This window comes from Balearica regulorum, chromosome 2 (genome assembly GCF_011004875.1).
Source record: "Balearica regulorum gibbericeps isolate bBalReg1 chromosome 2, bBalReg1.pri, whole genome shotgun sequence".
NCBI lineage: Eukaryota > Metazoa > Chordata > Aves > Gruiformes > Gruidae > Balearica > Balearica regulorum.
This window is the reverse complement of record NC_046185.1, coordinates 31759522-31786774: the sequence shown is the minus strand read 5'-3', so window position 1 is coordinate 31786774 and position 27253 is coordinate 31759522. Positions and strand designations below refer to the sequence as shown.

The following is a 27253-nucleotide window of genomic DNA, read 5'->3' as shown; positions in this document are numbered from 1 at the left end:
CTGTTCGCAAACCTCAGTGCTCCGACTGGGGACTGTCTTCTGTTGCCTGGCCCTGCTTCACACACAGTCCATTTACTTTCCTGATGCCCACTCCGTCATTTAACCTAAAATTTATAGCTCTCTTCACTCCCTGGTGATTACTCTCCTCCTGCATATTTACCCTCCTGCAGACAGCACTGTCTCAGCCTCTGCTTTATTATCTGAACAAGCCTCTATTTCTTACGGCGCCTCCTGATACAACATGCGATCCATCGTCCCCCCGACCGCCCTGACAGCCCCTCTGTGCGCCTGCTCCAGGTTGAACTTGTCTTTCTTTAACGTGAATGGTGCACACTGTTCTTGCTGTGCTTTGCCAACACTCAAAATATGTTAACGCTTTCCCTGCTAGAAATACCTCACCCACTATCTTCTTGGCATGCATTTATCTTCTTAGCAGCAGTATCCTACTGGTAGCTGGATTCTACATAGGACAGGTCCTAGGATCCTAGATCTACAACAGGTCATAGATCTAGGATCCTGGTCCTGGATGATCTAATACAGCTGTATTTATTTTTTTCTGTTTTTTTCAGCTGATGAGCTCCCAGCTCACAGACTAAATTCAGATGATTATTCCCTGAAAGCACGACCTTGCACTTTGCACAATTACATTTCATGCCATTATCTATTACACCAACTTGGAAGAGAACCTAATCCTTCTTATATGATATTATGATCCTCTTCTGAAATGTCAGTGACTCTTACCTTTGAGTCATCTGTAAATTCATAAGCACACTACTGCTTATTTGTGACAATGATAGGAAGATATTAAACGTGTTTCAGCTCCTTTGAGGAACTTAATTAGCAGCCTCCCTTTGGCTCAACACTTCCCTTTCAAGACTAATGCTGCCCTCTCCTCTGTATTCAATTCTCTACCTATTTAAACTTTCTTCTATAAATCTCCTTGTTCTCTTACCATACTGATAAATCTCCATGAAAATAACATATTCAAATTCTTTACCAAAATGGAGACAGATTACACCTATTGCCTTTCCTCAGCAACAGAACTGAAGAAGATGAAACAGCTAGCCTTGGCACAAAATATTTATTAATCCTTTTTTATTTTAGCCCATTTTCTGTTTGCTTTCCTGACTTTACTATGTTGTTCAAATTTTGCTCTAAAATATTGCATACTCTAGAGGTTGGCGTAACAGGCTGTTATTTGCCCAAATCCACTTCCCCCGGGTCTATTTCATAATTTGAAGTACAAATTTTGTATTTCTCATTCTCATGCCCCATTGTTCAATATATTAATTAGAAACTCTGCAATCTCATCTAACAATAAATGTCTTTCCAGGGAGGAGCAGAAATGTTTTTAGAAGTAAAATTTGATGACTTCTCACTGCCAGTCTCTCAAAAAGAAGTGCTGGATATTCCGTTTTTCTAACAACTTGTCCCTGAAACTGCATTGCTGTTCTTCATGTCACACTGTACTGTTGATTTTTTTTTTAATAGCTAATATGGGAAACGTGTGGTTCCTCTTTAAAGAGGCCTCCCAAATCAAACCTAAAATCAAATACCTCCCCATAACTTAATTTAAAAGGTTAAAAAGGTCAAGATTCTCTTCACCACCAAAGTACTTGTCCAATTCTCAGTAAGAAATTTAATTTCGCTCATCTGGAGCAAATGTGTACAATGCAAATGACACTCAGAAGCTCTACTGCACTTTGGAATTAAACTCACTTTTTGCAGCTGCTGTTTTAAACATCACCAGTCTGGAAATGAAACAAAGCCTGGTCTCATTGACAGATCCCTGCATTAACATTAACTTCAACAAAGGAGTTTAAGTGTCTTCAGCCACCAACTGTGTACCTCCACTGTATATTCCACTGTACACTAGCTCACAGCCTAATTAGCAGCACTGCAAATATTCTAGATATCCACTAATATTATGCACAAAGATCTAATTAGAAGTGGTGCGTGTATGCAGATACATTTGAAAAAAAGAGAACAAACGTACAGCTCCAACTGATATCTTTATTAACTCGTTCTCAGTGGCAGTATCATATACAGGGTTAGTGTGAGGTTAATGTATACCCCACACTGCGACCTTTCAGACTGAATTTAATTGCATCCCTACCAAGGATACAGAAAAATGATAAGGTGCATGCTGATTGATTTTCTTCCTTGCAGACCACAAGAGCTCATTTCAACAAAACCTTGCCATTAAATTTATAGCACAACTGAAAAAGAGTTTCAAATGATATACACCCTAATCTAATTTTTGAAACTGTTACATCAAAGACTCTCCATCATAAGCCGCAAAATCCCCATTTACCTCTTTCTGTAAACCCTCTGTACTGCGTACAGCGTTATCCTTCAATTGTTAGTGTGCTTAAAATGTGTGTGTAACACTGTCAGAGCTTTGCTGTCAAGCGTTAAAGAGCACTTTTAGGCATTCTGCCCCGGTAATCTTTGGGGACTTCAGTAACTACAAGTCAGGGGAAAATCAAAGTAAAAAGAAAAGACAGGTCATCATGAATCTAAATGCAATGTAATCTCATGATAGATGTTTCTACTATACATGCACAACACATTCAGGTGCTACAAGAATTTTACTGTCCTTACTTTAGTAAATCTGGGACGAGTATCTTTGTGAACATACCAGTGCACAGTGAACTATCGGAACTGGGAAATTTTGCCAGACTATTTTATTGTATTTTATACGCTGTGATTGCTGCACAAAATATGATATGCCTCATTATAGAGGGTTTTATTCTAAGCTTTAGTTTCTTTTCTTTGATGCCGAGTTAGATTTTTTGCTAATTTTTCATTATTCTTTTACATATAATTTTTTGTGATATTTTCAGATATTCAATAGTGACACTATACTCCACATTAAAAATACCCACAGGGAACTCTGAGATACATGTTTGTTTAAAGCAGATTCCTCTTGCAGTGGATGAAAGGAATGGCCAACCACTCCAGGGTTTCAGTTTTTTTTAAGGAGGTGATGGCAGGCACATTTTGTTACTGATGTACAGGCTTTTTAGCTATTGCACTCATCATCATGGTCAGGAGGATTCATCTAGATTGAAGTACTGAAGAGCACAGCGCACAGCTGAACCATCACTTGGATCAGTTGCACTTGGAGGAACGGAAACTTGGATGAGCCCCAAATTATGGTAGACCTAATGTCTCATTTGCCAGCAAATCATTTGTATCAGAAATTACTTTAAATGACAATACTAAAATTAAATTTGTCCCATGTTTAACATGTCCATTAAAAAGAAATCCTTCAATGCCACTCAGTGAGGCTCAGATGCAGATAGACAAAATGACCATGTGGTTGGCCACAGCCCACCCTCAGCAATACCCCTCACTTAGACCATCTGCAATGGCTGTAGAGTCAAGGCTGAATCCACTCACTCAAAAATTCACCTTTACAGCTGTTTCCATGAATCTCTGATGGGTACTGGGAGTGCCATCAGGAGCATCAGAAAACAGAACTCTGGGTAGACTGGGATAGCCTGACCTATGTGAGTTTTTGTTGCTTTACCAAGACTTGATTTTAATTTCACAGCAAGGCTGTACCTGAAGCGATACTGGAGCCTCCTGCAGCCTTCAATCGCCCCTAGATTCCCTTGGATGACCCTCAAGAACCAGAGCACAATGGCAGCAGTCGGCTGGGGTGGACCGGGGGGGGCCCGGGTGAGTTGCACAGAGCTTTGAGCAAGGAATCAGTGCTGTAACGAAGCAATTTCATGAGAGCCCACTGTGAACCTAAATTCACAATTTCTCATTTAATTCATCAGAATGGAAGCTCAGTGTGAACGACTCCATTAAGGCAAAGACAGAATTAGCCTCATCACACATGCGGCAACATATGTCTCTTTCAACATGCACTGCAAAATAGATACTGAGTGGAAAACAGATGATTTTTAACTTCCTATTCTGTCTACTGATGAAGAAAACATTCTCAAACCCCTGCATATCTTCATGGAAATTACTCTATTGCAAAGATAAATATCAAAGTTATGTGAGATGCTAGGTAAGTAGCAAAAAAGGCTTAAAAGAACAAGGAAGAAATAAACACACCTATAAAATCTCCAAAGACAAAAAATAAACAACGGTTTATTTGTGTTCGCAGGAAAGCCTAAAGCCAAACATTAGCATTTTCTTTTGGAGGCAACTTTCTGCATATTGAGAGCCAGCTTAAATAAATGGCTGGCTTTTCTTTTTAGAATATTCGAGCAGTCTGCAAATTTTTTTCTCCTTTGAGAAAATAAACATGAAAAACTATGCAGGAAGAACTCCACACAGGAGTAGTAGAGAAGAAATTCAAAAACCTTGTCATAATTATAAATGAGATCTTGGCCAGGCAGAAATGCATATGAAATGCTGTCAGGTGGGAGTGTTTGCCAGCCATCCTTCAGGAGCAACAATCACAGAAATCCACCCTTACCATCTTCTTGTTGATCTCCTTTCCCCATCCTTCATGAATTTTATATGGCTTTTCATTTTCATTCCCATTCTTAATCTTGCCTTAGCCCATCCCCTGCTAGATCCCAGGGCTCTTCTTTGGCTTCCCAAAAACCTGAGTTGGGATTTGCTGGTATCTAACACGAGAGGTTCAGGGGCTCCAGTCAGCTTTAGGCTGCAGTAATTTTTTTGTACTTAGTAAAGCCTGGAGGGAAAGTACTTTTCCTTCCTTGCTAGATAGTAAACATTCCTCTTCCACTGGGCAAACAAATTATCTTCTGTTCTTTGTAAAGACGCTCAAGTAATATCCTTGTTTATCTCTAAAAACGTCTTCCTGTTATCCCTAGTCTAGCTCAGGGAACTGAGCCGAAGGTGTTGCAACCAACATATGGTGAACAGGAGTAAGAGCCTGAACACCGGAGAGCAGCTCCCAGAGAAATCTGTGCACAGGAAAATACAGAAAAAGTCCCTCTGAAGTCTGAGTTCAGGCTAAGATAGCAGCAGTAAAATGGATCTCAAGACAGTAAGCATCTTTGGTGAGCAATTTCATTTTACTCATCAACTCAGCAGAAACATGGTTTTCTGCCTCCAGGGAAGGGTGCAACATGTACTCATTAATGAATGTTTATAGAGATCAACACTACTGCTGTATTAATTTCCCCCCCTCTACACGAGGTATTTCATGATCAAAGTATTGAAATCAACACTGCTAAAGCAACATTATTTGAGCAGTCAAGTTAAGCACATGCATGTTTGAAGGATCAGATCTTAATGAGGTTTTTGGTTGTTTTTTGGCACGAATACAACAAACATTTCAACACAAATATAACTCTGCCCATGCAAAGTGAAGGGCTCTGCTCATGTAATTAGTATCTACAAGCAGAAGTATTTGTTTGTCAGAATCAAACAAATCATTAAATATTTATTATTTCATAAATAGACTAATTAGTTCTGAAATAGCTGCTTTCTTAAGCAACATGACCAATATGTAATATGTTGCCCTTCATTTATCAGTTTTCACTGCAATGAATCCTGCAAATCTGACACAACTTCATTAAAACCAACAGATTGTTGGTCAGATCTTTGCAGGTGGTACATGAAACTCAATACATCCGATACTGCCATTCCAGTCAATAAGGCTGTAGACAAACCTGTATCTTTAAGTTGGTCATCACAACCTCGACTGTTTGAAGTGCATCAGCATACACATTAAAGAATGCAAAACCTCTTAACTCATAGGGTCCTTCTGAAAACGAGAACACATCCACTGCTCACCTAGGTTAGTTTAAATTACCAAAGCTGGCTCTAAATTTATTGAATTTGGTTAGAAACTGAAGGTGACTGAAATGTTTTGCAGTAATATGTCGTTCCCTAAGAAAGCTGATGTTAGAAATATTTCTCAGATGTGGATTAAGATTTCCAGATGAATAGAGAGAGCAGGAGAAAGCAGGAGATATGCATTTAACAGCATTTGTCCAGGATGTGTCAGACAAGAGACCTGAGGTCAGGTTCTTGGTACAACAGCAAGGTGCCTGGTCAAAATACCCTTGGCTGCTCTGGGATGAATTTTTCATAGAATGGTTCGAGTTGGAAGCGACCTTAAAGATCATCTAGTTCCACCCCCCCCGCTGCGGGCAGGGACACCCTCCACTAGACCACATTGTCCAAAGCCCCGTCCAACCTGGCCTTGAACACCTCCAGGGAGGGGGCATCCACAGCTTCTCTGGGCAACCTGTTCCAGGGCCTCACCACCCTCATAAGTAAAGAATTTCTTCCTAATATCTCTCTCTTTCAGTTTAAAGCCATTATCCTTTGTCCTATCACTCCATGCCCTCGTAAACAGTCCCTCTCCAGCTTTCCTGTAGGCCCCCTTCAGGTACTGGAAGGCTGCTATAAAGGTCTCCCCAGAGCCTTCTCCAGGCTGAACAACCCCAACTCTCTCAGCCTGTCCTCACAGGAGAGGTGCTCCAGCCCTCTGATCAGCTTCGTGGCCCTCCTCTGGACTCGCTCCAACAGCTCCATGTCTCTCCTGTACTGGGGCCCCCAGAGCTGGATGCAGTACTCCAGCTGGGGTCTCACAAGAGCAGAGTAGAGGGGCAGGATCACCTCCCTCGACCTGCTGGTCATACTTCTTTTGATGCAGCCCAGGACACGGTTGGCTTTCTGGGCTGCAAGCACACATTGCCGGCTCATGTTGAGCTTCTCATCAACCATGTTGAGCTTTTCTTCATATTGTTTCATTAATGTTTCCAAAAGGGCCAGTTTTGCTTCTGTATGAAAAAAACAAGTTTCAAATCTAGCATTTTGCACCAAAATCAATTTGGGGTTTTGACCAGTCACAAACAACCAGACTTCCAGTGCATCTCCTGAACTACCAATGCACAAGAGAAGCTTAATACGAACTTTTCGTTAACATTCAATATAAAAGCTTATCTAAGTATCTCCTTCAAACTCCTATTAGTATCTGCCATCTCTCAGATTACTTTTTTCTTTTTCTGTGCATTTTCCACATTCAGAACCATTTTTAACTTACTTATGGCATCAATAAGCTACATGAGGAACGAAGTTACTACCATGGCAAAACCAAACCTAACACAAAAGGTCTCTAATACATACTGTAATGTTGTCAGAAACCAACAATAACCACAGAAATGTCACAGAAATAATACAGGCCATAAATTGAAGCTATGTGAATATTTATTTTTATTTTCAAGACAACTCCTGAAATTATGAGATCAATTTGACTTTTTCTCTCATCACTTTTCCATCTTGTCAGAAGGTAGTGCAAAAACACTGCAATCAATATTCTCTTGCTAGTCTGGATTAATAGATTTATGTTAATTGCATCCATCTACATAAAAATGCTCCTTAGTATTCTTCTTTCATAGGACTTTTACTGAGGATCACATTCTGAACGCACAGATAAAGTAAAAATAAATGATTTTTTTTTTTTAGGAGAAAATTTACCCTGGCGCACACTTTCAGCAGATGTCATGAAAAGAGCTGATTGCTTCCAATGGCTTTGATCTTGCTATCATGCAGCAGCTCCTGACTGAGGCAAGTGACCTCACGGGGATGGGAGGGAATGGGGATCACTCAGCTCAGAAAGGGTCTCCTCACATCAGACATGCTTTTTCATACTCTATTTACTTTCAGGCTGTACTGCGTGAAATATCAAATCTCTGCAGCTCCAGCTAATGGGATGGGAGTTATCAGCTCCTCAATGCTTCTCGGCTGCAGACAGGACAGCAGGATACCTGCTCCCACCGAGACCCTGCTGATTCTGGTGGCGGATGCTGAACTTCACCTTGGTTCTACAAGGAACACCCAACAGCAAAATAACAGAAAGGCAACTAGCCAGCATATCGCTTTCAGCTTCCAGACGGCAAAAAACTATGAGAAGAAAAGGCCTTAACCAAGGTATGTTCTTTCTGTGGCATTTGCCATTTCTTTCAACAGCCTGAACTAAGCCCCAGTACGCAGCATGTGATGAATGAGTTGCTTGTCCTGGCTAAGAGCTGAGTGTAGATCATGGGATAGAAGCTAACAAGAAAAATCATTGAAAATGCAGCACCTGTTGACATTTTCCAATATGCACTGACCTTTCCAGTACCGTTACATTTGGCTTTGCAGCCCAATTACATTATTTCAGCTCTACCTATCGATAAGATCCTCATTATTTGAATCCTTTCAAAATCTTTACACTTCTAGTGAGAGCAGAGAAAAAGACACTACTGAAAAAGGACTGTCTGAAAAAAAGTGTCAGTTCAGTGACACCAGAAAGACCCCACCTTCGCTGCTGGCGTTAATTGCTCACACCACTGCACTGTAACCGAACCAGATAAGCACAGCACGAAGGCTGATGACTAACATGAGGACAACTCCTGGTGACAGTGGCAGTACTAAGTAGCTAAAGAGCACCAAATGCAATATTCAAGGACAGAGTATAGAAAATGAATCTTGTAATCACAAGCACACCTGCAAACCAGAAATCATTTCATGATATGAGAAGAGTCCAAGATAATTTATCACTCAGAACACAAAACTCCACATTCTCCCTTGTTTAACTCACCTTATGAGGTTATAATGATTAGTTTTATTTCTAGCAAACCTACAAATTTGCTTTCCTTCGCTTCCCTTCCGCCATTTACATTTGCTTAATATGCAAAGGTAATACATCTTATTGAAGAAATAAGGAAGATCTGCATTAAGTCACGTCTGCTTCAGAACTCAGTTGACTCCCCACCAGCTGGAATCTATTATTTGATTAAAAATGCTGTTGTGCCAGCTGCCATGCAGCACATTTCACTACCCTGATTCCCGGTTGAATTAAATCCATACTAAAAACGTAGTCTAGCATGAATCACCCTTTTCTCAATATTAATGCATACCTGGAAAATAAAAGCATTAAAACCAAAAAGAACCCAGCCCTCCTAAACCTGGCCACCCCAGTCTCTAATGTAGAATGTGCTCAGTGGGGAAGAACTTCAAATTTCACATATTATAAGGTAGAAATTTCATAAGGCAATGTCCTAATTATACACTCAGGTTAAGTGATCTCTCATACCATAAAAACAAACCAAACTTCTCTTCCAACAGAACCAGTCCTGAAATAAAAGACGGTTGCTGAGTTTAAAGAATTAAAAGCTCTTGTATCTCATTGATATGGTGAAGTATTTACTAGTGGAGGGTAATTATTAGGGAATGTGCTCAGAGCAAAAAACAATTTATAGTTAAATTTGTTACTGCTAATTTAGTTAGAATGAGAGACTGTGTCAGGCAAAAAGCCCATTTAATTCAAGGAGGATTTCCAGCCTGACGTGGACTGCAGGAATATATGCCAAGAGTATATGCTGTGAATAAGCACTGAAAATGTTGCTCAGCTTCTTGCAGCGCAAGAACATTAAAAGCTTTAAGGCAATCATTGGCAAAGGTATACTTAAAAGGCCTCTAAATAGAAACATTGTGATGGTATATTGATAGGACTGATTCTTCCCATTTTCTTTTTCAGTTACCTCAAAGCGAGTTGCAGACTACAGCTTCACTAGCTCTGAAAAAAGTCCATTGGTAGCTCTGAAGAAAGTTTATATTCAATGGGATGTTTGCAACATTCTTTATTCAGTGGATGGCCGTAAAGTTAAAAAGTTAAAAAGTTTTAGAATCAAAGAATCATAGCATGGTTTGGGTTGGAAGGGACCTCAAAGATCATCTAGTTCCAACCCCCCTGCCATGGGCAGGGACACCCTCCACTAGACCAGGTTGCCCAAAGCCCCAGTTCTGATGGCCGAGCAGACAAGATACAGTCTCTTAACATACAGTCATAAGAACAGGCAGAGGTAAGGCTGAAAGCCCAAGCCCACATCCATTCCTGGCGGTGTCAAGGCAGACAGTGTGCAATACTTTCTTTACTTCTTCTTTAGAAGAACTAGGTAAGTATTATGTGGATATTTCACTGTCTAAACTGATTAACAATAGTCAATCTAAATTCCCAAGCAGCAGTTAAGTTATGTTATGCCATGTATAAAACAGCTGGAAGAGAATACAGTAGGTTTTAGTCACAGTACTGAACATAATTGAGGGGGTCAAGTCACTACTGAGCCAAGCTGCTATGATTTGATAGTTGCTTAAACTAAACGGTGGTCTGAGCGCGGCAGAGAGTAGCCCAGGGTCTGCACTACAGAAGTGCCGTCGTAACGGGCAGCTTTGCTGACAGCATCCGCAGGGAGGCAGGTCCCTGCAGCTGGAGTCCCACTGTTACCAAACCCTCTCCAACCCTGAACGTGGATATCCAGTTCAGACTCTCTGAAGAAATGAAAATAAACTAACTTTGCTGCATCTTAGAGATCTTCCTTTCAAATATATTTTAATTCAGTTTGGAAAAGCTTGACCCAGTGCTTCTGATTTTGTGGTTCTTCAATTATTTCTATTTCCAGATCCATTATATGACTTCCTCAATAAGCAAAAAATGTATTGTTTCATATATTTTTAGACACTGAGCTTTGTATATTTTAACTTTTCACTCTACAACCTTTCACACCAGCAAAAAGTGTTGTAGTGCAGCCCCATCTATGTTTGTTCAAGCACCAATTAGAAACGTATTACACGTGCACATACTGACAACCATCCCACAAATACAGAAGACTAGTAAATAATGTTTATGTACTTCTTCTCTTGACTAACTTTTCTGGCAGCATATGCCAGCAACCCCAATCCACCATCGTCAAATGAGTCAAATTCCCCTTGCCTATCGTGCAAAATAGAGATACTCTCCATGCCAAAGATGCAAAGTACCTGGACCTCCAACACTACCTGCTTTACTGAGAGAGAGCAACGGCTCATCTAAAGACATCACAAAGAGGATTTACACCACTGAAAAGGAAGTGCTGTTTCTCCTTGGTATATGCTACTTGTCTTGAAAGCGTCACAGAACAGTGACATTTAAGATCCTGATGTTCCTATACACCAAAAAAAACCCCCATACATTGAGATCTAGCATGATTTCAGGAAGGGAACAGAGTCAAACCCTGTATAATAAGAGTACAACGCCCAGATTTGCCAACAGAGACATAAAAAAATAGATTCAATGGCAATTATAATATTCCTATTCCAAATAGCAGCTAAAATTTTATCCCACCCTACAATGGCACGTATTGTGTGTAGGCCCTACATTTCAATAAAAGGAAGCAAATGCTTTTAACAGCACACTGGAGAGTTTTTATGAGATATGCGATCTACAGGAAGACTATTGTCCCTCAATAAACATTTGTTGATTAAATGTGCTATTCCAATTAACATAACCCTTATTGAAATGATGAAAGATACTGAAGTTTAAGTTAAATTTTAAGAAAACTACTGAGTAGTAACAGCAATAAGGTATTTTATGTAAAAAAACCACCTAATACTTATATTTACTATAACATTTATATTTTAATAGTAATAATAATAAATTTAATTTTAATATTATAAATATTTATATAATATTTTTATATTATTATAATATTTCTATTTCATTAGTGTAAAAATCCTCCATACATGCTGCAGGTGTGGAGGAACCTTTTGTGGTCCCAGCACAAACCCACCCAAATCTGCCCAGGCTGACACTCTCCCAACAGGAGCAGCCACCCGGGCTCAGCCGAGCGCCGCGGCAGCGCACAGACCCCATGACTCTGCCACACACTCGTGCCTGCCCCCATGTGAAATCTGATGGTCTACCCAGTAGGGGTATATGGACACAGGTGGAGGGGGAGGCTCCTATATTACTGATTTTCAGCACATGGGACTGTGTCGCCTTTGTTCCATAATCTGCAAGGCATAAAGTCACAGAGGCAGGAGACCTGAGGAAGTGCTATGATTAAATGGGTGACATAGGTTTTGGCAAGGAGCTCCTGTGGGTGCTTGGGAAAACACTGAGCAAACACCCTGTCCATATTCAAATCTCCCATTTCCCAAGCTCCTGATCTGCAGCAGTGCTGAACATACGCCTGCAAATGGAAGCACTCAGAGATCTGATATTAAATACTGGGGAACGCCACAAGCCCTTAAGCAAAAAAGATAACCTGTATTTCAGCTCAGACATTCAACTTCAACAGAAACATTTTAAGAACATTCCTTATTAAGGACACGTCTTCATTTTTCACCTTTGCCATATGATAACAACATTGGTTTTCCTCACATGGTGCTGTGAAGAAGCCTATGAAAGTTGTGAAGCACCGAGCTATCACGTTTATTTTCTCTTCCTTACGTTACAGCAGCATTTGGGAGTCCCAGGCCAGGATACAGGCATGCTGGAGCCTGTGCTTAGGAAGAACTAAAAAGATGGTTCTTGCTTCAGAGAGTCACATTTAAACATTAAAAAAAGTCCAATAAATGGATATGGATGGTTGACAAAGAAGCAGGAGGAAATACAGAGACAGCATCAGTCAACACAGGAGGCACTGGCTGTAACACATTGCTAACCTACTTTTTTTTTTCAGGGATTATGGCAGAGGAGATATTAAGAAGGGATTTAAAAGGAGAAAATGAGGTTAAGTGTGTTGATGTCTGCCCACAGCTCATCCTTAACTTTGGCAGTAGCAAAGAATAAAGCACACAGATGCTGGTTTGAATACACAGCAGGTCAGTGATGAAGCTGGTATTGCAGGTGAACTGGAGGGATGTGCAGATGGATGATGGGCCAGAAAGGCTTTTCACATGAAATCAGACTGCTTCTCACTGTCATTGTTATAAGAAAGAGTGATGAATATTACAGAAATGCTCACAAGAAAACAAATTTCTTTTTGCAGCAGGTTTGAACGAGGTAAGAGCTACACAAGCTATATATGGACCACGCTTGACAGTGGACTAAGGGGTGGCATTTCTTCATGACCGTGGGCATCCCTATGGCTGGCTCCTAAACATTTCTCAGTCCACAGACATCCCCGGAGGAAGAAACATGCCTTGGTGTTGTTCACAGTTCATTTTTTAAGCCCGGGACATCATCAGCTAAGGCATTTTCTATCATGAGTTGCTATCTTTTAACGACTCCTAAAATACCTGTATGCAAGTCAGAAACGTCTGTGTTCCACGGCTAATTTGGTCTTTTATAAAGATTGATTTACATAAACATATAAATATTGATTTACATATGTACTACTTGCTATTTGATTCTGTTAGAAAATGTTTCAGATAATTTTTTTTTTTTGTCGTCTCCTTAGCTCAGCCATTTTACTAAGTTAAGAGAGTAGAAGTGCCTGGGGTCTGTTTGAGCTCAATAACAAACCTTGGTTCTAAACCACATTTGCCTTTCAGTAGATGACACTCTCGACAATAGTGCTGCCTTTTAGCCAACTGACCTGTGAGATGGACTACTATCTGCCAACCTCTTACTAAGCCTCTGTAAATATCTGTTTGTTTGGTGAAGAAAGGTGTTTCACCAAAGACATGTTGACATTAGGTAAATTATTCTTTAGGAAAAAAAAAGGTAAAAATAGAAAAAGACGGTATCTTCCCATACATGACCATTTTAATGATGATTTCCAAATCAAACACTTCTCATCAAAAGTTCCAGCAAAGTATCAGAAGAAAGTAATTTTAGGAACACAATAATGTCACAGAATTAAGGAAACTCTTTTTCCTGTGTTGTCATCAGATAAACCTTACCAACAAAACACCTGTTAAACATATGGCTTACCTTTATTTTTTGCTCAGTGCTCTTCATGATGTCCTTTAAAAGCTAGTAAGGATCAACACCCAAAGGGAAGCCGGCGGGTCACATAACAGCTTGCATATCACTGTCCTAAATAATTGTAGGTGGGAAGAGCACGCTGAGTCCCAGCATCCCGGTAACAGGAATGGTGTGTCCCAGGCAGTCGTCCGTAGCAAGCGATCCCGCAGAGCGGCACCTGGCTCAGGGAGAGCAGCACTGCTTTCCAGGCTCCACCGGCTGCAGGGATGACATCCCCACTGATTCCAACAGGGATGCTGTGCTCACATGAGGACCCAGCTGCTCCGAAGCAACTCAACGTGCGCGTGCCAGCCTGAAGCTGAATTCCACCCTGCAACTGGGTACCTATGCTCCCTTCAGATGACAGCATCCTGTAAGGCTCTTATAAGATGCAACTTACTGTACAATATAATAAGCCTCCAAAATAAGTCAAATGGACCATGTCCTAAAAGTAGCTACTTCCCTCCCCTGACTAGACCTCGGGTGACCAGCTCTGGTGCAGACATCCTCTGTCTGTCTTGAAGAGCACTCCAGGCTGGCGAAGCAGAAAATACGTGTATTCATGTTTTAGTGCTTTATCTGGGACTGGCTATTCTTCTGCTGTCAAAAGCAAAGAATTACGTTCCTGACTACAGTAATGACAGAACTAAATTAAGAAAACAGAGCTCAGAGAGGCAGAGATGCAGCTGAACTTTGGATGAACAAACCTGATTAATTGACCAGCTACCAGCTATCTAAATAGATTAAAAGAATTATTATTACAGCTCTAGTTTAACAGTTTGGAAAAGTGACATTTAAAGTCACCAGTTAACATTCAGACATCCTTAATGCTATGCAGTAAATTTGTTATTTAAAACCTACTTGTAAATACAGGGTAACTCTTCTGAGTCAACAGCAGCATTCAGAAGTACTGGCAAGAGCAAATCAAAATACATCCATTTTTGAAAAATGAAGTATTTTCATGACTTTGTGTTCACATCAGATAGCAACGATAAAAAACGTGCCCATTGCAACATGTACAATAGCCCAGAAAAATGTCATTTTTGCTACATTTTCTTCAGATCAAGTCAAATGAAATTAGATTTTCAAATCCATGAAAGACAGGCATATGAAGACACTGTAGTGCTTTCCCAATGTCATCTTCGTATGTCAGAACGTGAAAGATCATACATTTGATTTCCTAGAAGATACCAATGAGGTACCATATTTTCCACTTCTTTTTAAAGACCACTTCCTGAGGAAAAAAAAATAAATTGTGCATGCTTCAGGCACTCTTACTTATTCTGGATGGACGCAGATTATGCTGTCCCAGTTGAGCGATTTAAAATTGCATTTATTGTGATGTTTTGTGATTGAAGAGGTCAAAGCCTTCCCTGGGGAAAGCAACTATAAGGTGTTCTGCAGACCAATTTAAGGAGTACGTGTTAACTTAGCTTCACGAGGTTAATGTGTGCCTTGGTTTCACTGTAAATAACACGACCTTCTCATTAACCAAGAGAAAGGCAGGAACTTTCATGTCCATAGAGTAGAAATGAATTCTCTTCTTACAATTCCCCTCCCCCCTCAAAATATGCAAAGCAAATTTTGAAATTCCCAACCCTATATATCAAAGAACATTCAGGTTCAAAGCCAAGTACTAGAAAGTCAAGAAATGCCAGAACAAATTTAGTTCAGCTCCCTTGCGTTTATACATTAAGATGAAATATTTAATTACATGATGACGTGCTATTTTTTTGACAGCATTATCTGTGTTTTAAATAACAAGAAACAAATTCCATAGTGGCCTGATTTGATAAGATATTCAGATGTCTATCTCATTTCAAATATAATACTTGAATAATTAAAGTTACTTATCTTGCTGAGAGAAGTATAAGGTCAGATATAAAAAATTTTCCTAAGAATACCTGTGAGCTAAATTTATTATTATTTCTTCAGTATACAAAACATTTTTGGAAATAAAAATATATCTTCCAGAAGCAAATACTGCTTGATGGTATGCTGTGATCTAATCTTGAATGAACAAAAACCAGAACAAACCTCCTTTTGCCTAATTTTTTTCAAACAGGTCTATCACAATGACTAGCTTATCAAAATATTTCAACTCATATTCTAAAAATACCAGCTATTTATTATTTTAATCTGCTGTACAGACATCAGTCTAACAATCAATTAGAGTAAGTGGTTATGAATCACGCACATTTTAGGAGTAGCTGGCTCTCTGAACAACGCTTGGGTTTTAAATCTTTATTGATAAAAATATCTTACTTCCAACAGAAATCTACATACAAATGTGCAAATTAGGGCTAGAGCAACAAGCCTGCTTTATGGCTGAGAGGTGTCTGGGCTTGGCTAGCTGCCTTGTCTGCCTACTTCCACCTTGGCTCGGATAATTGGAATAAAGATGAATGAAAATTTAGGCCTGCAGTTTTAATAGTAACTATTTGTTATTTAAATTTCCTTTTCCACACTGAACGATTCCAAGAACGTGTGCTCAGAATTAAAAGGCTGCTCTTTAGCATCAGCACATTGATTTCTTGGGGTCCTTGCAAAGCTTTTCACATTGTTTCTGGACTACAGCTCTACACCCCTCTAACTGCCTGTCAGACATCATTTCTGCTTTATGAATAAATAATACGATGCCCAGGGGAAACGTTGAGCTAAGACAAAAAAATCAATATGTGTCTAGCACGTGCTAGGCAGTTGTTCAGCTGAAGTCTGTCTCAAATATGTGGAGTAATTTTAATAACAAAAAAAATGCTTTCTAAACTGATCTTAAAGGAGGGTTATTAAAAAAGCACTACCACTATGTCACTATGTCCTATTTGAAGAATACTAATATTGTCCTCTTAAAACGTGAATAGATATTCTGATTGTGAAGTGTTTGGCAAATACTTATCTATAAATTTCAAATATTCATGTTACAGTGATACAGTAGCAACTGATTTTTTACTCTGTTCCTCTTGGAGTAGTTTCAGTACACATTTGCATAGTAAAGCTGTTATACCACTGACTTACTCCTTATTTTAAAAACATCTTCTTCCAAAATTGCCTTTTTTTTTTTTTTTGCAGGGGGCCTGGGATCAAAAGTGAAACAAAAGCTGGATAAATTAATCATTCATGCAGCTCCGTAATCGCCTTAGTCATTCCCGCAACGTAAGCTTATTTTCGCAGTCAGCGCAGTGTGTTGGTCTGACACCCGCCACTGTAGCCCCGTAGATGCAAACCCACCACAGGAATATTTGAATTGCTCCACTTCTACAGGACAGGTCTATGTAAAATGACCTTACCTCCTGTTGTGAGGTCGTTCTTTAATTCCTTTACATTACATCTGGAAAGGGCGGGTTTTGTTCAAGGTGGCAGATAGTGAGCAGCATGGGTAGGAATCAATGCTTGCTTGCTCTCCTGCACTTGACTGAAAGTGGACCTGCACAAGCGTAACTTCTACAGCTCCTCCCTTCCACCCCCGTGTCCTCCAGCACCAGGAAAGCCTGCGCAGTCACCTCTGTTCCTGGCCCACGGAAGGCCAGCGGGGACGAAGTCTCATGGACCCTCACCTCCTCAAAAACACCGCCTTCCCACCGTGTTCCTCATAAACATCGACCTCATGCTGGTAACCCCTGAGGAGGTGCCTGGGTTATTTTGGGATGGGGCAAGCCCCTGGTGCTTGCTGCCAGCAGCCCTCGCAACAGCCGCAGGCATCCAGGATCAGCACTGCGACCACACAAACAGCAAGGGAGGAAGAAAATGAAGAAGTAAAGGCAAGACAGCGAGCTGCAGTCAGAGCCTTGTAGAAACGACCTCTGAGAGCACCGACTCCAAGTCACCAACGTTGCTCTCAAAGGGGTTTTTCCACCCCCCTGCTGTTATGCAGACCTTTTAGTGCAGATCCTCCCCTTGGGAGCACGCTGACAAGGCGGCTCCTCCTGTTACATTCAGCACAATGAAAAGCACAAACTTTATGTATTTATGACCCTCTCAGACTGAGGAGCTGCAGTGAGTGTCCTTGCCCAGGGGTGCTTACTCCTGCAGGAGAGCTGGCCATCTGGAAAGGCAATCTGAAGATAGCAGAGGGAAAACCTGACGTCTCGAGGAAAGGAAACTTGCAGACATGTAGAAGCTACCACTGATGGTGCTGGAGACAAGAGATATCTTGAAGCTCACACTAGCCAACATGGTGGAGCCCATTAGAATCAAAACAGATAGAATATGCTTTTACTAACTCAGAGAAAGTGAAGTGCTAAAGACAAGGTGAGGGGCTTTCCAGAAAAAAAGAAACAAAAGAAAAAACACTCAACCAAAAAAAAAAAATCCACCAAAAATAAACAAAAAACCCCCACCCCCAAACCCCACACAAGCAAAAAGGAGAAGGCTCAGGCTGAAGCTTGTATGTTTTTTTTATTTATAGTGAATATATACAAACCCCAACCCCTTGGTGTGGCGGTGGACTGTTTGCATTTGAATGTTATTAAGGAAACAGGCAGGATGGAAACTGAAAGCAGAGCAGCTATTCCTGAGTAACTTCCAACACAGGCAAGCTGTACATTTTAAGCCCCAAACCACACATCCCGTGCACTGAAGCAGATCTGAGAGAAGCGCCTCTTCATCCCTTCTCGCTGCCTTCCCAGCAGTCACCACGGCCGGGGTCCTGACGGCGCTCCCCAGTCTTGATGAGTGCTCAGATGCCAGCAAGCCCTCTCCTACAGGCACATGGCTCACCACCTTGCACCCTTTCCTTCAGCCACATGCCTTGTACCTCCGCCATGTCAACGCCAGACCAGACAACCCAGAGCAGGGACACAGGAAACACGGCAGATCGCTGCGAAGCCCAGACACGACCACCATGCATGTCAAACCAGGTCTGTGCGTCATGTACCAGCCACAGGTTTGCAGTGGAGGGCCCACAAACACCTCAGCAATCCCGCTCTTCACACATCCCTCGCCCCAGACACCTATCACAGGAAACTGCCATTCCTCCGCTTGTAACAAAATGACTGCACAACTTGTACTTCCGCCAACCCTTGGGTGACAGGACCACTTCGCCTTGGACCCTTCACCAACAGCTACTTGACCCACACTTTATTACACTTTTTATGCTATTTAAATGAATAATTATGCTTCCTAAACCTGATACTGGCTGTAACCTCTCAACCTTGACACGGCAGAGCCACAGCAACCTCGGGGGAGGAACCCCTCAGTGAAATACCCACACACTTGTGTGCCCACAGCACCTGGAGATGTGGTTCCACACTGAGACGCTCGGCAGCCTGATGGCTGAAAGAAGTCCTCAGTCCACCCACCTACTTTATCACTGGCCACGCTTCCCTTCCCCACCTCCTTCTGAAGGTACTTCCTTCAGTGACTCTCTAAACCATGGGAGGGGGGTGTCTTTGTTGGTTTTGGTTTGGGGTTTTTTTACAAAAAATTTATTTAGTCAAAATCCCACACTGCCAGGCTAAGTTCCTCCACCATGAAAGCTGCTTGAAAGGATACTGTCTTCACCTCCCAGCCTCACTCAAGGCCAAACAACTGTTTCTGGATTGTAAAATAAATGGGATCAGAAAAGTAAATCCAGATTTTTAAAAGACCCTGAACCCCCCCCCCCCAATTTTTTTTTTTCCCCCCAGCTGTAAGATTCCCAAGTTTTTTGAATGGGAAGGATAATTCACTGGACCTATAGCTGTGCTCAGATGGCACCGTGCGGCTGTCTAACGCTGATGGAGGATTACATGCCACGATAACCTGTTCACTGTTTCTGCTTTCCCATGCAACAGTTCAGGTTATCCAGGTCCTTTTGACATGCAGCAGAGTCATCAACACATTTTTATTGCAGACAGAATTTCCAAAATGATGAGCTATTCAACAGGGAAGAGAGAAAAACTTCTCACCTTTCAGAGGTGTTTCATTTCCAAATCTGAGTATCTTTTACAGAGAATGAGAGTTCAGTACTAAAATGCTTCGTCTTTGACAGATTTGAAGACAACTATCACAATCCTCTGGCTTCCACAAGGTAAGACTCCAGAAGCATGTATGATATTAAATTGATTTCACATTAATTCTATCTTTAAGGTGTCTGGTCAAGCTCGTTGTCTTCTATGTTCATTTTAAAGACAAATACTACCAAGAAGCAGTGTTTCCATCAATCATATGTCAGTTATATTTATAAACTTCTCATGGGCTCAAGATTTGGGATTGAAGCATCTCTGTAGTATGTACAGATAACAAAAAGAGACTGAGAAAGGGACTCTGAGTATATTCACACAAACTCGTACAACCAGTCACTGTAGCTTAGGAGGTACCTGGTCAGACAAGTTGTTGTAACTGAGTATGTTACCAGAGGTGTGCTCTCAGCTTCTGCAAAAGCAAAGTTAAACCAGTAAGCTTGTCTGTACAAACCAGCTTTCCTTCAGGAAGAGCTACGAACACGCACCAGGTCAGTTAGGGCAATGTGGTTACCTTCAAGGTTCTTTGCTTATGGTCTATCAACACGTCGTAAGTAAAGACCACATGCTTGGTATGTATTAGCAAAGCACCGATTCCACAGGAAATTTCAAGGCTATCACGGTACTAAGGAAGAGACTTGAAATCCTCCCAGTATTTCTCAACTCAGCCACAAATTGAGTGCATTACATACAACCAAATCCGGTGCAGTACCACGTCATTGCTTACTAGAAACAGCCACCCAGCAAGGGCCGGGATGCTTGGAATAAAAAGTAACTGCAGTGTTTGAAAATTTGCCATCTGCCAGGTGTTGGGAGATGTTAATTATTTAAGTGGCAACCCAATGTAGATTTGTTGTTGCTCAAATCTCATCAGACCTCCAGTAAATGAATGCAAGCAGCACCAGACTGCACACCGAAGGCTGGATCTCACTGGTCTCCACGCAAAGGCACCAGACATGCCTTGCAGAGTGCAGCCCACACTAGCCTCCTAACCACGGTATTCTTTTCCATACTCTCCGCAGTGGGATAGCTTTGTAACTTGAACCTGAAACATGAACCCCCAGCTGTCTATTTTGTTATTTACTTTCTGTCCGTGACAATGGAGACCTCATTTGCTATGCTTTCAAAACAGGCTTTGAAACAAGCAAATGCAATGTATAGATCTGCGGCATCTACAGCAATTGCAACAGCAGAACCAGCTTTTAAGAACTTGGCAAAGTGAGCAAAGATGGCAATCTCTGATGAGGCAGTCATCGCTCTGCTTGACCAGAACCGATCCACCGACCAAAACTCCCACCATCTGGGGCAGGAAAGCCTGGGCCAGCACTGCAGAGCATGCGGTGCCTCTCGCACAGCTCCAGGAAGACAACCAGCTAGAAGACTGGGATGCTGAGGGGTAAGGAAAGGCTTTCTGAACGACCATATACAAACACATATCCAGGTGATTTTACTTTTCAGCGGGAATTAGTACTGCTGCTTTTTAAGACACGAAAAAAACAACTGCATTTTCAAAATTATCACGTCTTTATTTTATACACACAGAGAGGCATCTCACACAGCACATCACGGATCATGTAGCTGTATGCAACAGCTTCTGTAAAAACTACTTGTAACATTGCTGCTACCCAATTTAACGGCTTAGCACTGACACCTTCAAAAATTACAGGGGTCTTTACAAAACTGAACTAAAGCCAAGCTGACCACCACAGGAAACAAAAAGCAGTTGCATAAATAATTACCTTGAAGTCTCTGTAGAGCTTGATGTTCAAGTGATATACAGTATCAACAAACGTTTCCTCCTGGGCAAAAAAATAATAAAAAAATTTTCACAATTCTGATTTCAATTATCCCACACTATGAGAATATATAACAGACAGTATATATTATCTCCTGTTTCTTCAAATTTAAAATCATATCCAGAGAAAAGTACTTTAGAAAAAAGTTTCCTTCCTGTATTTAAAATACCCAAGAGTAACTAATACATTTTTTAAACTCCTTTTTATTATTTTTGTCTGTTTACTACCTTCTGACTTTCAAAGATGTGATAAAGAAGTTAGCCTGAGAATTAGGACATTTTTATTCTCTCACCTATGTAATGTTGCCAATTACAAGGATTTCATAAACCAAATCAGAATGAAAGGCGCCTATATGTAAAGTTAGGGTAGTTTATACCCACACACTGACAGGATCTTTAGAGAGATTTCTGCAACTGCTTGGGTAACAGAAACGCACTATTACTTAGTAATTGTATTGGTGTGGTATCTAAAGAAAGAGCGTTCAAGTCAGTGATGAGAGATTTACTAGGAACAGAGAGTGGTAAAGATTAGGTTGCAAACTTTCCATTAGCGCCAGCCTTGCAACACATACTTTTAGTTACGGGATAACGGAATGGCCATGTGGTTGCAATCAATCCTGCAATGCCTACATAATAAAAATGTTGAACTTCTCAGACTGATTTTTTTTTCCATTGCCTAAGTGAAAAATTAAGCCAACTTGGTTTATAAATTGACTTAGCAAGAAGAAAGTACCTTCCTTTTCCTGAATGTTTATTTCAGATTTAAAGGGTCTTATGCCATTAAGTTCATAGGGAACTGGCTTGCTCTAGTATTGTAAGGCTAGTTTAAACCAAAGTTAGAGCATATCTATAGCAAGTGGTTGCAAGAATTTATTTAAAGGACTTTCCAAATTAATTTTGTTAAAACCACTGTCTGACTTTTCAAATAAATTAGGCTGTACAGTGCTAACCAGTACGATTAGGAAACCTAATTATTGCCAAAGTAAGCAGAACTAGATATAAAATAGACTATTTCTGAAGGAATATGCCATCTCTTCTACACCATTAATTTTCAGAAGAGACTCAAGTCTCTAAAGCAGCTTAAGAAATCAGGGATACTGTCAGGCTATCTGCATGTTCAGACCACAGAAGGATATACTGATTCAATTACTTTCTTTTGACATAAACCCAAATTAAAATTGGTAAAAGCGCATATGACAACTCAAACTTTTTGCACAAATACAGAAATAATTTCTTTTTTATAAGCATTACCCAGTTGCTTTGCTTGTTCACCCCCCTCCCCTTACTTGTGTAGTCTACTAAAAATAAAGCAGTGCAAGCTCCTGGAGAACTGTTGCTTAGATACATTCTCAATTATCACAATGCTGGCCTTACTCATTCAGTGTCAAGGTCAAAGCAATTGTTTCTTTACTTTAATGATGAAGTATCCTGTTTATAAAAATCTTATCTGTTTCCTACTTGGTAAAATATTGCACATTTCAGTCAATCATTGCTGGCTAGTCCTCCAGAGAGACAAAGTGTGCGAACATAACCAGTAGTGTTAATTTTTGCCCTTAACTGAGAGGTTTTTTCCCAACTCCACCCAGAACGCCAACTCACACGGACACACGGGCAATTATATCAACATTTCTTTCCTTCTTCGCTGTAGTCAGGCAAGTATGGCACGAGTGTATACATAGTTGTATATTTATTCCTGTTCTTCCTCCCATCCAATGACAAGTGTAAGTAAAGCTGCAATGTTTAATTACCATGCACCTCTCAATCAGCGTTGTAGGAAGGCTAAAGCAAAGAAAGAATTTCCCCATCAGTTTTAAACACCAGAAGTTTTTGCTTCCTCTTTGCCTTTGAGGGCAGGTGTTCGGTACAAAGACTGCAATTCTCCCCAGGCTAGTCCTCGCTGCTGAATATTTCATAGCCCCTGAGAAACGCAGCTGTAATCAACTTGCAAATAATGAAATGGGCAGTGATAATAGAGCAGAGGTAAAGTGCGCCATTAGAAAGCATCAGTGCCTTGGCTGCCGCTGCAGTCTTACTGTAACAATTTATCAGGTTATTTGATAAAATAATAACGCTATCAACTATGAAATCAAAATGAATGTTATGCCAAAAAAATCAGAAAGTGTCTCAGGTGGCTAACATGAATAGCAAAGAGAAAAAATCAGAAAGAGTGCCAAAGGAATCACGTTCAAGACTGAATCTCCATTAAATGTATTAATCACATGCAATTACACACAGCCATGCTAGGCATTAAAAGAAAATTAAGTTTACAAAAGTTATTTAAGGCAGGAAAAGTTTTATAAATATTAAAATAAAACAAAGAAAACATTTAAGAAGCAGTAAACATGTTCATTTTAATAGAAGCTTGTAGAGTAACCCAGCTGCTGTCCTAACTTCTTTGTAACAGGATCTTGAGGTTTGACATTTGGAACCTCAGATGTTTGCAGTGTCTTCTCTGTAATGTTTGGCACTGGCAAGCACCGAAAGACAGCGAAAAACCAACAGTGAGATACTATAATGGTATTTCCTGAAGATATGACATGAGCTATGATTAAGAATTTCATGTTAAAAACCAGCATTGAGCAAGAGGTGACATAAACAGGCAGTGATCGGGTGGATAGCAAGATGTACCTGCAAATTATGCAAGGAAGCTCCACAGAAAGTAATTCTTCATCTCACTTCAGACCCACCCCACACCACCCCCACCCCCCCCCGCAAAACCTGACTGTTCCTGATCTGCCACAAGTTTCTGAGGAACGAAGCACTGACTGCTTATACGGACATAAGTTAATGTCACAGATGAGGCTACAGTAGTTATATGGTAAAAGGCGCCAGTTCATACATAACTACCCGTGGACAGTGAGACACCCTACATGAGTATTTCCTATCAACAAAGAGGACCTATACCCATCTTCACGAATTTGGATGGAGGTGTGACTCAGACACTAACTCTCTACCTTGACCTGCAATGATAAGCATGATGGGTAAGTTGGGAAAGGCAGTCTGTGTGTAGGAGAGGGCTACCTCAAATGACTTCCTCCTAACTTCCCCAGAGCAAGGGGAGTAGTGATCGAGGCAAAGGTGGTCTCAGAGGCACAGCTTTTGTTAACCTCATGGTCTGCTGTGTATCGTCAGCACAGGTGAATTCCACTGCACAGCCAGCGTCCAGACTCTAAAATATTAGAATAGAATATTTCATTTGGAAGGGACCTACAACAATCATCTAGTCCAACTGCCTGACCAATTCAGGGCTGACCAAAAGTTAAAGCATGTTGTTAAGGACATTGTCCAAATGCCTCTTAAAACACGGACAAGCTTAGGGCATCCACCACCTCTCTAGGAAGCCTGTTCCAGTGTTTGACCACCCTCTTGGTAAAGAAATGCTTTCTAATGTCCACCCTGAACCTCGCCTGGTGCAGCTTTGAACCATTCCCACACGTCCCATCACTGGGATCCCAGGGAGAAGAACTCAGCACCTCATTGTCTGCTTCCGTCCTCAGGAAGCTGTAGAGAACAATGAGGTGGTCCTTCAGCCTCCTTCTCTCCAAACTAGACAGAGTCCTCCTCATAGGACATGCCTTCCAGCCCTTTTACCAGCAAACAGCTGGCGAAAACAGCTGTATTTCGAGTGACTCTATGTGATGTGCAACTGTGGGGAAACAAGCACAGGCTGAAGAATAAACAGAGTGCTCCAGTCTCGCCTGTTGGAAACACAGCAATCCCCCCCAAAAGTGCCATGTGGCAGGTGGACCCTCCTCCTAGGGACTGGAACATGCCCTGCTGCAGAAAAGGGTAGAGACCGTCTTCCCCAGCCCACAGTGCCCCAGGCACCAGAGGAGACTCTGCTGGACCACTACGCCCACGGCTGCACGTACAGCCCTTTCTCTGACACCCGCAGCTGCCTTCTGACAGATAGACGCAGGTAACGCACCAAAGTGGTACGCAATTCACAGAAGGCTGATGTTGGCTCCATTAGTTAACTTTGGATAGCCACAAGAATAAGCTGAATGTTACTTCTAGAAATTAAAGGAAGGTCTGGACACAGGACTGCTGGTGGGTACACATGCAACATTGCATGTTGCAAAGAGAGGTCTTGTCAGAAGCTTGAGGTTGTTCAATGGGGTACTGCAAACAAATGTGCAAGCAGAAGTGTAGGAAATAATAAAAATTGCTACGCTCTTTGAGAAAGAACCTCTACATTCAGGAAAGACTTCAATTAATGTCAGCCTAATCATCTTTTACATGTTTCAAAAAAGCAGTTCACAGAAACATCAAGAGCCAAGTAGATAGTAAAAGAAATATTGATGAAGTTGATAAACACATCTTTTTCCTCTGGTCCCTTTGTACTTGCTATGTTCTTGTCCTGGTTTCAGCTGGGATAGAGTTAATAAACTAGCAGCTGGTTTAGTGCTGTGTCTGGATTTAGGATGTGAATAATGTTGATAACACGCTGATGCTTTAGTTATTACTAAATGACTGCTGTGGTTTAACCCCACAGGCAGCTAAACACCACACAGCCATTCGCTCACCCTGCCCCCCCCCCCCCCCCCCGTGGCATGGGGGAGACACTCAGCAAAAAAAAAGTAAAACTCTTGGGTTGAGATAAAGAGAGTTTAATAGGACAGGAAAGGAAGGGAAAATAATAATAATGACAAAAGAATATGCAACACAAGTGACGCACAATGCAATTGCTTACCACCTGCTGACCAATGCCCAGCCAGTTGCCAAGCAGCCACCCCCTGGACAGCTTTCCCCCTAGTTTATATACTGAGAATGACGTCATATGGTATGGAATATCCCTTTGGCCAGCTGCGGTCAGCTGTCCTGGCCGTGTCCCCCCCCAGCGTCCTGTGCACCCCCAGCCTCCCCACTGGCAGGCCAGTATGAGAAGCTGAGAAGTCCTTGACTTAGTGTAAACATTGCTTAGCAACAACTAAACATCAGTGTGCTACCAACATTATTCTCATCCTAAATCCAAAACACAGCATGTTCCCAGCTACTAGGAAGAAAATGAACTCTATCCCAGCTGAAACCAGGACAGTTCTCTACATGGATACTCTGTATTTTAATTTCTCTCCTCACCAGCAACAGATACAGAAGGCGGATAGGTTTAATATTGCCAAATAAAATCTGGTGTACACATGTTCAGTGCAGCAGTGGGAAATCAGCTCTAACATACCAGAAACATCACCTGTCACTCTGAAAGAAAGTGGTGTCTCAGGGTGATACCGCACTGGAGTAATTCCCATGCTTTGATAATCAAAGGACTCCTCCTAGTGTTATCTTCCATCTGCCGGAGAAGAGATCACACAGATAGACCTTCCAGCCAGATGGAGTCACCAAAAATTCTCTGCATCTATCAGAAAGCTCAGACATAACTGAGATGCACTTATTCATATTCTCCTGCTCTCCCTCCTGCAAATACCCAAAGATAAATTACTCAGACAAACTCAGATTTAGTCTTTAAATGTCACAGGCAAATCTTATGCAGCTCATTTTTCCTTTCACTTTTTTTCCCGGCATGAAAGAATTACTCTTATTAACTCACTAGGGATCATGTCTGCCTTGTACTCTCTGGGAAAAAGTACAACATGACAGCCAGATCTCATACAACATAAGGCTGGTAGAACTGCTCCCCGAGTTTACCTGGTAAAAATCCAAAAATCTATTATTTCAACTGTTGCAGATTTTCTGCAGTATCACCAACTCTCTTCTGGATATCAGCATCCCAGCCTGACTCTTCTATAAAATGGGAAGGCCACGGTGATACAGGCTCCTGTAACTTGTGAAGTGTCTTTTATTTTTTGATTTACATACACAGAACCAGTCTTAGACTATGTATACACATATGTATCTCTCACC

At 41.2% G+C, this 27253-nt stretch overlaps 1 protein-coding gene across 6 annotated transcripts in view; it reads right to left on the bottom strand.

Annotated features, from left to right (window-relative positions):
* PAG1 (phosphoprotein membrane anchor with glycosphingolipid microdomains 1) overlaps window positions 1-27253 on the bottom strand; it is a 115489-nt gene that overhangs the window by 66741 nt on the left and 21495 nt on the right. For 3 of the 6 annotated variants that reach the window (XM_075743828.1, XM_075743826.1, XM_075743827.1), the window contains exon 2: window positions 21339-21398. The gene's annotated coding sequence lies outside the window, so the exon portion shown is untranslated. Of the gene's footprint in view, window positions 1-17214; window positions 17326-21338; window positions 21399-24415; window positions 24564-27253 lie in introns of those variants that run through there. The other 3 variants (XM_075743830.1, XM_075743832.1, XM_075743829.1) reach the window with 2 other exon arrangements.